The sequence below is a fragment of the Balaenoptera borealis genome (assembly GCF_965194805.1).
Source record: "Balaenoptera borealis genome assembly, chromosome: 9".
Lineage (NCBI taxonomy): Eukaryota > Metazoa > Chordata > Mammalia > Artiodactyla > Balaenopteridae > Balaenoptera > Balaenoptera borealis.
Window position 1 is genome coordinate 10,587,673 of NC_138873.1, and position 11,244 is coordinate 10,598,916.

Genomic DNA, 11,244 nt, shown 5'->3' on the forward strand with positions numbered 1-11,244 from the left:
TTTCCTCCCCCCTCCCTTCCTTCCTTCCTTCCTTTACAGTATAGGGAAAAAATGTGAACATACATTTAAGCCTTTGTACCCATTTTCAGTCCCAGTTTCCTCCCTTCCCCTCCAAAGGTAGCCACTACTCTGAAATTGGTGACTGTCTTTCCTAGCCTTGTTTTTATATTTTTTCTTCATGTTATCTGTCTGTTAGCAATATTTTATATTGATTCATGTTTTAAAATATACATTTATATTCATATAATGTATGTATCACTCAGCATTATGTTTTTAGATTTTCTATTTAGAATTTATTTAGATTTTGTATTTCTGGTTTTTTCCCCATCCCCTTCATTTCTTGCCTTTTATTGGATTGTCAATATCTCAAGTTCTCTTTTTCTTTTAATTTCCTTCTTTGTCCTCTTTGGTTTAAAAGTTGTGTTTCTATTTCTTTACTGTTTATTCTTAGAAATTTTTAACAGAATGTAAAGTTAATCAATATGTCTGTTCTCCTTCAAACGCATACAGGGCTTTATGACCATTTAACTCAAATCTTCCTTTACAGTGTCTTGTGTAATTGTTGACTGGTATCTTAGTATTACCTTATTTTTTAAAGTCCTCTCACATTAGCCCTCAGTGTTATTATTTACAGTAAATCATTACTTAATTTTGACAATGTGTTTACCAAATTCTTTACTCATCCTTATGTTTTGCTCTCCACTTCTTCCTTCTGGATTCAGCTGTTTATCTTACTGAAGTAAACCCCATAGTAGATCTTTTAGGAAGAGTCATTGAGTGATAAACTCCCAATATTTGTTGGTTTGAAATGTCTGTTTCACTCTCAGTCTGAAATAAAAATTTAGCTGGGTATAGAATTCTAGGATGAGAATTATTTCTCTTAGCAGCATAAAGATGCCATTTATTTCCCATAGACATCTATGATGACTGATGACAACTTTTATGATGGTCTAATTGGACTTTTTTTTGCTTTTTGTTTTTAGGATATCTGCTTTGGTTGCTTTTAAGATTTTTCTCCTCATCATTGACATTCTGAAGTTTCACCATAGTATTGTATATCAAATTGTGAATTTTAAAAATTATACTGCTGGGATGTTTGCATGCTTCTGAAATCTGAAGACTCATTTATGTTTTACTTTATTTCTAGAAAATTCTCAGGTGTTATTTTCTTAAGTATTATCTCTTCCCCCCTTTCTCTATTCTTTGTTCTGTCTGGAATGTCTACCTGATATATATTGAAACTTCTCAATCTATTTTTCACGGCTCTTAGCCACAATTTCATAGTTTTTCTGTCCCACATTCTGAGAAATTTCCTCAAATCTATCTTCTGGTTTATGGATTCTTTCTTCATTTTTGTCTTAACTATTCATTACCCTTTTCATTGAGTTTTTAATTTTAGTGACTATGTTTTTCATTTATAGAGACTCAATTTGGTTCTTTTATAAAGTTGTTTATTCTGTTTTCATGTAGTCTTCTTTTTCTTATTATGGTTCCTGTGCCTTTGTTTATATCTTTGGTCATGTTGTAGGCATTTCATAGTCTCTTTCAGAGTGTTCTTTTAGATGCAGTTCTCTGAATGCTGATTCTTCCCTTTGCTACATTTGTTGACTCACCCATGGTAGTTTATTCTTTCATAGACCTTGTAATTTTTGACTATGAACTTATCTTTAATTTTTTTTTTCCTTCCCAGGAGATGTGAAAGTGTTCCCATGGAGTGAATGTACATTTTTACTGCTAGGGCTCTAGAGGTTTCAGATGTCCTGGCTTGATTTTTAAATTTAATTTCTCAACTTGGGATTCCTGAGTCAAGCAAGTAGTATAAATTCAGCTCCCATGCACACACATAGCTCAGGCCTGGAGTTTCCATTTCTCAAAGGTGTTTTTCTCCCATCCAAGATCCCAGACATACAAGACACCATTTAGGGATGCAACCAAACTTTACTATAGTGGCCTAACTCGGAAGGGTTTTATTTTTCTAACATATAAGAAGGTTGGAAATAGGCAGAGCAGGGAAGCAATACTGTCATCCATGTCCTTTTTCTCAAGCTCCTTGTATCTTCCTGCCCCTCCATCCTTAAAGAGTAGCTTTTATCCTTCTGCTTGTTTTATGGTGGCAAGCTGGCTATTCCACTCCTGGCCTCACGGCCACAGTTCAGGCAGAAAAAGGGAGAAGAAAGCAACAAGGAGGAAGGAATGGTTCCCAGATCAGGAAAACCAAACTTTCCCTGAAATCCTTAGCCCACTTCTGCTTACGTCTTGTTGGCTGGATCTGTATCACATGGTCACCCCCAGCTGCAAGGGAGGTGGGCCGCACAGCTTGTACTTAACGCCTTGCCTTTGATGTTTCTCTTCATTTGTGCCACTTGGAGATTTCCTTCCCCTTCCTCTACAGCTTGGCCGTTAAAACACATTTTTATTTATTATACCGTTTTTCCCTCTGAGTCTTTTCGAATGTCAGAGATCTCACAGGCTCTGATCTTATTTCTTCAGCCTCAGATATCCACATTGTGGAGTGGCGGGGCGTGGCTGGTGGGGGGGTCCTTCCCAGAGAAACATTGTACTTGGTTTTAAAAGCAATTCTGAGACCTGTAGCTGGGGACACAATGCTCATAATATGTACAAGAGGCAGTGGGCAGACTGACTCAGGTATTCCTTAGCCTTTAATGAATTGCCCTGATTATTTGCTCCACTGTCTACTTAAGCTATCCATAACTGCTGAGCTCAGAGTCCTCCTGGGAAGAATGGTTCCAATCCCCATAGCAGCCTCACTGGTGCTGGTTTCAATTTGTGGTTTCCTTTGGCTTATCCATCAATAGGAATCCATCTGCTTTCTTGTCTTTCATAAATTTGTCAAATTTTCTAATTGACTATTGGCACCTTTTCTTGTTTAAGCACTATTATGGAAGTATTAGTTTTTGTGTATCATCATTTCAATGGGATTTTGGGAAGTGGGCCGAGTAAATGTTTATATGCAATTTGCAGCCTTGAACCAGAAGCTCCAAAAATGTGGTCATGCATACTATTTGCTCAGCACCAAGCTTGGCACTAAGCAAAACAAGAGAATACAGTACAATATCTAATCTTTAGTACCAGTGGTATGCTGTAGCCAGCTTTCACCAATTTGCAGGAACCAATTGTTAAACTTTCAAGAATTTTATGAATTGGTTGACTTCACTTTGGCATCTTTAAATTGACCATTGTAGCAGTATTTATACCACTGAAATCAGCAAATAGTATGAATCAGCCCCTTCCCCTCCTTGAGAGCTGATTGGTAGACATTTGTCCGCACACCACTAGTCTTTACTCTAGTAAACATTAAGACACATCTTTATGTCTTGAGATAAGACATATACTGAAGAAAAAGTAAAAGTCGAAGTAAGATAGCCATCAAGTGCAAACCAGCCTAGTACAGGTACTCCAACTGCTAAGGAATTCAGGCAGCAGAAATCACTGTTGACTGCAACAGCTGAAGAAGGTTGGCAAAGTAGCAGCAGTGCAGAGTATTCTTGCTCTTGTCAAAGTAAGAGTGGGCGGCGAAGCCAGAGTTTGAGTTCTAGCTCTTTCACTTACTACTGTGTGACCTGGAAGAATTACTAAATCTCTCTAGTAAGCATAATGACAGTCAGCATTTACCGAATCCTTATCATGGGGAGACACTGTGCTAAGTGCTTTTCCACGGATGAACTTAATCCCTACTTTCATCATATGCAAAATGTTGTCTATCTCAAGGGGCTATTCTGAGTATTCCATGACATAATTCATGTAAAGAGCATAGTAAAATCTCCATAAAATTCATTTTTTTACTACCAAATTTCTTGTAGAAGGTAAGCAATTTCTACGTGCAGATTTTTCCTACAGGGCCTCGAAAGATGGGTCAGATCTGGTTATGTGAAGGGGCTAGCAGAGGGCATTTCAGCCAAAGGGGAGGTCAGTCCCAAAGTACAGAGAAAAGGCAAATAGGAGTGTGAGCCCTGGTTCTGATGAGCCTTAGCGGAGCAGAAGTTGTACCTGGGGTGGGGGGTAGTCAGATGAGGATAGATTGTGTTCTAAGTGGAGAACTTTACATTTCACGTGATGTAAAGTTTCAGAGACTTTACATTTCTCTGATGGCAGAGAAATGATCAAAATGGGATTTTAAGAATAGGATTCTGGCAGGTAGGCGCTTATGCAAAATGAATTGGTGGGGGGGAAAGACAGAAGCAAGAAGTGGCAGAAATGGGTGAGAAAAGAAAAGGTCGGGCCTGAGGGACAGTTCAAAAGACAAAAAAAATTAGATTATTTTATAAATGAATAAGCTAGAAGTATGTAGTCACAATATTTGTAGGAGCAATCTGGACCAGAAATTAAGAAAAATAAGAAATGGTTACCAAAGGGGAAGAGGGTTGGGGGGAAGGATAAATTAGGAGATAGGGATTAACAGATACACACTACTATATATATATAAAATAGATAATCAACAAGGTCCTACTGATTAGCATAGGGAACTGTATGTAATACCTTGTAATAACCTATAATGGAAAAGAATCTGACAAAGAACAGATATATATGTATAACTGAATCACTTTGCTGCATACCTGAAACTAACACAACACTGTAAATTAACTACAATAAAAAATAAATTTAAATAAATTTAAAAAAAGAAAATAAGAAGGGAGGAATCTTTCTTTATCCCCACCTCCTACACCCTCCCCCTGCCAAAAAAGAAAAACTACTCTAATTCAAAAGAACATATGTATTTTTTAATCAGCAGAAAGTTTTTTGTTTTAACACTGCATGTGGGTTTTGGTATTTTCTTTTAATTACATTAAATTAATGTGAATAAACTTTTTAAGAGTATGTTTAATTTTGTAACTGAATATCATGGCATGTGTAGTTAATCCTGTTCTCCAAAATACCCACAAAATGATGTTAAATAATGGTTTTATCATGGTTTGGAGCTATACTTTTTTTCTTAACCTCTGCAGAGGGTGGAGAAAGGGGGCAGGACACACTACGGGGTAGCACAGGGAGCGTGTTAGTGAATGTTCGTGAGACCCTGTCAGCAGGACTGATACATAGAGATTGACCCTCCTGTAGGGATGCTGGCCTCACTCATGTCCTTGTGCGACAGCCAGCAGGGATACTGTGTGGCACCTCACCATTTTGGTAACAACTGGCTGTGGCAAAGGCCCCCGGTGACCTTCATCCTGCTCAACCCAGCGGAGATTTCTTGGTCTCATCTTTCTTGAGTTCTGAGCAGCCTTGACACTGAATCACTCCCTCCTTTTTGAAAAACACTCTTTCCTTTTGGCTTCTGAGGCACCATATCCTCCTGATTCTCTTCCCTCCTCTCTGGTTAATCCTTCTTAATAAGCGTAAGTTTGTCACCCAGATGTTAAGTTGTGGAGCTTCTCAACATTTAGGCCTAAAATCTTTTTCTCTTTTGCTCTCTTGCTCTTATGGTTTTTACTATTTACTCTCTACCTAGCAAACTCACTGCTACCCATGGTTACCATCTATATACCAGGGATTCCTAAATTTATCTCTCTAACCTGACCTTTCTTTTGGGTCCCAGACCTATAGCCAACTGCCCACTCAACATCCTTTGGCTGTCTCAAAGGCGCTCCAGATTCAGCATGTTCTAAACTTCGTGATCTTTTCTCTCAAGTATTGTCCTCTTTTAGTTTTACCCATTTCATCTTAAGTCACCGGTGTTCATCTGAAGCCTATAGCCAGAAACTTAGGCATCCTCCCCAAAACCCCCATTTCTCCATTCCCCTCTTCCACCAAGGATCCAAATCTATCCCAAAACCCTGAAAATTTTACCTCCTAAATAGCTTTTGGCTATATCTACATCTTTGTATCTCTGTGTTCACCATTGTTCAATTACTTGGATTAATGTAATAACTGCCTAATTTGTTTTCCAGAACCTACTTTAGTTTCTTTTCAGTAATCTACTTTCTGAATAGTAGTTGCTCATCTTTTCCAAACACAAATTTGGTCATGTTCCCTCAGGACTCATCAAATCCTTTGTATCTGTCAGAATAAGTTAGGTAATACTGTAGTAACAAACAACCCCAGAAATCTCTTTAGTTTTCAACAACAGCAGCTTACTGCTCATTCATAGCATGTCTGTGGCTTTGCTCCATGGAAATTCCACTTTGGGATTCAAGCTGATGGAGCAGCCTCTTTGTGGAACGTTGCCGGCCATGGTAGCAATGACCATGACCAAAGAGAAAGTGTGATCCGCATGCTGGCTCTTAAAGCTTCTGCCTGGAAGGGACACATGTCATTGCTGCCCACACTTCATTGGCCAAAGCAGGTCACAAAGTCTCTTCTGAGTTCAATATGGAGGGATGCATAATCTTCTCACAGGGAGAAACACTGGAGGAAGTGAAGCCAGAATATGTGGTGACCAAGAATGCAGTTTACCACACTCTTCAGTGACTTCCTATTGTTTTGAGGAGAAAACTTATCAGGCCTCCAAGGCTTCTGGTGCTGTTTGAACTCTCCAACTTCACCTCTTACTTCCCTACCCCTCATTGCCTGTACTTTAACCACATTATTCTTTCATTCTTTGAACCTTCTCCAAAAGAGACACATTTACAAAACAGATATAGAGTCACAGACATAGAAAACAAAATTATGGTTACCAAAGGGGATAGTGGGGCAGGTTTGGGGGAGAGATAAATTAGGAGTTATGGATTAACATATACATGCTACTATATATAAAGCAGATAAACAACAAGGACCCACTATATAGCATAAGGAACTATAGTCAATATTTTATAATAACTTATAATGGAAAAGACTCTGAATCACTTTGCTGTACATCTGAAACTAGCACAACATTGTAAATCAACTATACTTCAATAAAAAAAGGAAGTAAGAGGCAATGAATCAGATTTCAGTTCACTGTAAGAATAACCTTTCTGATAAAGTGAGTATCAGTATTAGAAATGGTATGTTCATTGTATTCGTTCAAGTAAAGACCAGATGACCAGGTGTAGAAAATGTCAATAGACAATCTAGATAGCAGCGGTAATGGAAGAGAGGCAGATATTTGATCCCCAAACTCCAAAGTTGCATAGTTCTATTAGAAAACATAGAGTTAGTAAACAAGGAGGCAAGAAAATAAAATACAAGGCATCAATTATAAGGTAATATAACTGTGCCTTTAGAGTGGCACAGGCAATAGGTGCAGTACTAATGTTCCTATCTTGGCTTGAGATTTCTAAGACTTGTCACAGAGGATCTTTAGGTAGATCCTCCCCAATCTATACCTTCATCTATAATTGCTTAAATAAATTGATTATAAATGTGTCTCTTTTGGAAGGCCAAGGGAGTAGGCAAAGTAGTTTATAAACAGAAACAGCCTTAGAAAACTAAAAATTCCAACACTATATAGCATGCCATGCTTGAATAGTGCTTAAATAATGGTTAACATTTACACATAACATGAAAGCTATGTGTTAATTGCCTTTTCTAATGATATTATATATATAAAACATACATGTAGCATACTTTACTTATTCATTTATTTATTTTTAAACATTATTTACTTATTTTCGGCTGCGTTGGGTCTTTGCTGCTGTGCGTGGGCTTTCTCTAGTTGTGGTGAGCGGGGGCTACTCTTCCTTGCAGTGCGCGGGCTTCTCATTGTGGTGGCTTCTCTTGCTGCGGAGCACGGGCTCTAGGTACATGGTCTTCAGTAGTTGTGGCACACGGGCTCAGTAGTTGTGGCTCACGGGCTCTAGAGCACAGGCTCAGTAGTTGTTGTGCATGGGCTTAGTTGCTCCGTGGCATGTGAGATCTTCCAGGTCCAGGGCTCGAACCTGTGTCCCCTGCATTGGCAGGCGGATTCTTAACCATTGTGCCATCAGGGAAGCCCACACGTAGCATACTTTGAAAAAAACTCCCCTCTTTTACATTTTTATCAGAATAACAGATGCATGGCTTATATTACATGTTTTAAAAAAGTATGGATGAGGTTATAATGTTATGTTCTATAGATGTAAATCACCATTGTAATAAATATAAGGCAACATTTTACAAACTATTAATTCAGAAAGAGTCACATTACATTAGAATAGTTAAAAAAAAAGTTTTTTTGAATGAGGAGCACTTAAATGAGTCCCTAATAAATGGGGTAGATTTTTATAGATGGATGAACTGGAAGAAATGCAGTGGATATGACCATCTCATGGTCTAGATCTTCTGAGGCAGTTTTTATTTCAAACCTGACCATGGTCCTGCAAGTATGGTCATAATTGCTAGAGCTGGTGCCCCACTTTGGGGTTTGAAATACGGTCAGTGTGGGCATGAACAAGTGCATGGAAATGAAATAGGGGATGCCTAAGCGATGAGTCAAGTGAATCAGTGCCTGATCAGAGCACAGAATGGGGGTGGGTGGAACAGCAAGTATGCGTCATCTTCCAGCATCCAATCGACAGCTACCTCTCCATGCTCTAAGGTCCTCCCTTATCCCACCCCCACCCCCCAGTAAACCAATATGACATCCTGACGGTCCCAGGGGAAGAAACATTTGCAACTGTTGGAAATGTGATAGAACAAGAAACATGCAATCAGTACGTGCAATCGGCTGCATAGATTGTGAAACAACAATCATGGTTCTATCTGTTCTGTGACAGTATAAAAATTTCAAATCTTTTATAAGATAGAAAGTCTAGCTTAAGAGAGACCCTGAGCACCATTTCCCAGCAGTGTGCTGCCAGGTCACATTTTGCTATTCTCCCCTCCCCGGCTCCACCTCCCCAGCCCCATTTTCCAGCTGGTGTCTGCCCCTGGGGCACAGGACACAGGTTTTGGAGGGCAAAGCAGTTTGGTGAGGTTTTGCTCAAACACTGTAGGCTTTTTGTTTTCCTTCACTATTATAATGACAAGGCACTAGAAATAAGGTAGAAAAATGGAGGGTGGGACTCAGAGTAGGTAGAACTAAAAGCAAATTGGATTGTCAGGGTTTTGTTGTTGTTGTTGCTTTTTGTTTTTTGTCTTTCCAGGCTATGAATAAAATGTTTATGAACAAAGAGAAAGGTGCCTATGAAATACATAAAATATAAAAACATGAATCCATTCAGAGGAAGCATGTCCTTAGAATGAGAAGAACATTTTATCGTTTTTAACTTTTCTTCGGTCTTGGGTCCAAAATTCATCCTAATAGTTGAAAATCGCTGTACTTTTTATACAATAGGAGTGTTTATGAGGAGCTACATAAAAATATGAATAGTAAGGCAAGGTTCATTGTTTTAGTGTCATTTTTCTTTTGTTGATTCTTACTTGAATCTCTTCATTTTACTGTTTTCACTTAACAAGAGTCTCTCTTTAATTAAGAAAATCCAGTGTCTGGTGACTACATGGTGAAATCACGAGGCCAAATAGATGGAACTGTAGGCATAACAGAAGGATACTGATTCCTGGTATCCTCATTACACTAGAAAACACTATGCACTTAACTTTATTCATAAATATGAAGTTTTCTTCTTGATAGTGTGTGTAATCTCACTTACACCTCCCTTTAAAATTGTCTAGGTTCCTATAGTCCTCCTAAGTCTGCAATATTATCACTATATTCATACCAAATAAAGATCTGTAAAAGATAAAAGTAGCTTCTTTTCTTGTCTCCTGTCACTGCTGTTCCTTTCAGTTGACTCAGCTGTCAACTGTGGGCCAGAGCAGCTCTGAACACATGGTCACATAATTCATTAGCGTTTAGACAGGGCCTGCATCTCAGCCATTAACACATTCAAACATGTTTTTGAAAAATGGTTAAAAACCACCTTGTAGGGTTTGGGCTCATAGGAAGATCAACCTGTGGGGCACTAATAAACATAGCTTATATCTTACTAGATAAATATGCTTATTAAGTGTATTTAGTTTTATTTTGGATTTGGTACCTATCCACCCCTCAAAAAAAATTGTCTTTAAGTTGGTGAGAAAGTCAGCTTAACCAAAGCAGAAGGGAAGTGAGAAGCATTTAGGTTTAGGGGAATGATTTTACATTCTGGGTTTGGATGAACTGTAGAAGTCAGTGATTCTCCCAGTGATCTCTCCAAAGTGACCATGAAGCCAAATGATATGGAGAAAATGTTATGGCAATTGTGCTAGTTAAAATGATAGACAATGTAAATATAACTGGTGAAGACAATATTTTAGTATAAATTCACGTAGCAAAGTTTGGCCTAAACAAAAATGTCTGTTGCTCCTTTTTAGATTCATCAAAGACAGCAATCTAGGCAATATATTTTGATTCATTACTAACTTTCTTCACAACTTTTTAAAAATTTGGTTAAATGAGTCACTGATTCAAAAACCTTTATTGAGTGCTGTTATTGGGCCAGCCCGTATTTACTGTGGTACTCCATCTTCTCATTTTATAACTCTTCCTTTCCTCATTCTCCTCTTCCTTCTCCTCCTCCTTTTCCTTCTATCTCTGAGACCTCTTAAATTTTCCTGCTTAGATTTGTCTTGAATGTTTTCTTTAGTTTTTCTTCACCATATGGATGTGATATTTTCCCACAAAACTTGTTTTTTCCCCTGTTTCAACCCTCTTGGAAACGAATGTCCTTTGACTGAAAAAGTGGAAAATATCCATGAATTTTAAACATAAATATAAATTATGCAAATATATAATGATGTTGTTTCTTTAGCTGTTATGGAATGATGAACTTGGTCATTGATATATTTATCTGGTATGTGTCCTTGCTTTTCAGGGAACTTCTGTCTACGTTGAGAACCACCTTACATTCCTTACTCAATGGACTAACAAAGACAAAGCAGCCCAACTAAGAGTGAAATAATTTAAGCAACTGTGAAAATTTGCAAGAAAGCGTGGCCAACAGAAAGCCTTCATCCTCTGTATTTACACTGGTACCAATCTTAACGTTATGCTGTTAACTCAACATAAAGCTATGCTTTTTAAAACAATTCAAGGGCATCCAATTTATAACCAATCATGTTCCAGACCTATAAAACATTTCAGTAACAATCCAAACTGGCATATAAGTTAAAGCTCACTCTGGGCAGCTGAAATTTACATGATCAGTCTGGGACTGGCTCATCCCATCGCATAGGATCGCACGACCTCACAGTCAAGTGCAATTCACATCTCACGATTCTAGGAATCGATGGACATGGATACACAGTTATATTATTATTAAATCCAATTGCTTTGCAATTAACCTGATATGACACCTATACAAATGATTCAAATAAAGAGCCTCATGTTTCACAGGAGACAATCAATAA

The 11,244-nt window shown here is 38.1% G+C and overlaps 1 long non-coding RNA gene across 2 annotated transcripts in view; it reads left to right on the plus strand.

Moving 5' to 3' along the window:
- LOC309634513 overlaps positions 1-11,244 on the plus strand; it is a 47,017-nt gene that overhangs the window by 14,700 nt on the left and 21,073 nt on the right. The window contains exon 2 of one of the 2 annotated variants that reach the window (XR_014248162.1): positions 10,710-10,866. This is a non-coding gene — a long non-coding RNA (uncharacterized lncRNA). The remainder of the gene's footprint in view (positions 1-10,709; positions 10,867-11,244) is intronic. The other variant, XR_014248163.1, reaches the window with a different exon arrangement.